The sequence below is a fragment of the Chrysochloris asiatica genome, unplaced genomic scaffold (genome assembly GCF_000296735.1).
Source record: "Chrysochloris asiatica unplaced genomic scaffold, ChrAsi1.0 scaffold00530, whole genome shotgun sequence".
NCBI classification, from domain to species: Eukaryota; Metazoa; Chordata; class Mammalia; order Afrosoricida; family Chrysochloridae; genus Chrysochloris; species Chrysochloris asiatica.
This window is the reverse complement of record NW_006409048.1, coordinates 28,949-29,892: the sequence shown is the minus strand read 5'-3', so window position 1 is coordinate 29,892 and position 944 is coordinate 28,949.

Sequence of the window (944 nt, the reverse complement as noted above, 5' to 3'; positions counted from 1 at the left end):
ATTCGTAACCACTATGCTACCAGAGATCCATGAGTATAGGTCAAGTTAATCAAATTGTAGCAATTTACTCTCATTTCCTTTATCAAAAATTGTGATTTTTTTTCTCATTATTTTAATTTATCATCCTGTAGTTGAGTTTTGATTATCAAGCCATTGAGACTAGGTCAAATGGGTATTATATGAAAGTTTGGATGTTCTTGTGCATCTCCCCTCACTTCCTTTAAGCCGGATGATTGACTCTCTGGGTTTATTATTCTTAGTTGGTAGTTTTTTCTTTTGGAGCTTTACATATGTCTCCCATTGCCTTCCTTCCACAGAGCTGCTGATCAATCCGAGTTTACTCTTATTGGTTTTCCTAAGTAGATAACGTTACATTTTTCAAGAGCTTCTTTCAGGATTCTTTCCTTGTCTTTGATTTTGGAGAGTTTGATTTTGATATGCTATTGTGGTTTTCTTTTGGGGTCTATAATGTTTAGGGTTCATTCAACTTCTTGAATGTTTGTCTTCTCATCTTTTATGATACTATGGAAATTTTTCCCCATCAACTCTTCCACTATCTTTTCTTATTTCTCTGTTCTGGACTTCTGATCACCCATAAGTTAATCATGTTGTCCCACATAGATCTTATGCTTTCTTCACACTTTTTCATTCTTTTTTTCTTTGTGCCTTTGGGCCAGAGACTCTATGGAGTTGGGTGTCTATAAGAATTAGTTAGATGGTTAGGTTTCTTCACCTAAGAAGCTTGAACTGAATGTCTTTGGGCCTATGCTTATTGTTGAATGCAGTGTGCTTTTGAGCATTTAGAAGCAGTGCTAGAGGAGTTTTGTAGCGTAGTGGTGACGAATTGTGCTGCTAATCTCACAGTCAACAGTTCAAAACTACCAGCTGTTCCATGGGAGAAAGATGAGGCTTTCTGCTCCTGTAAAGATTTACAGCCTAGGAAA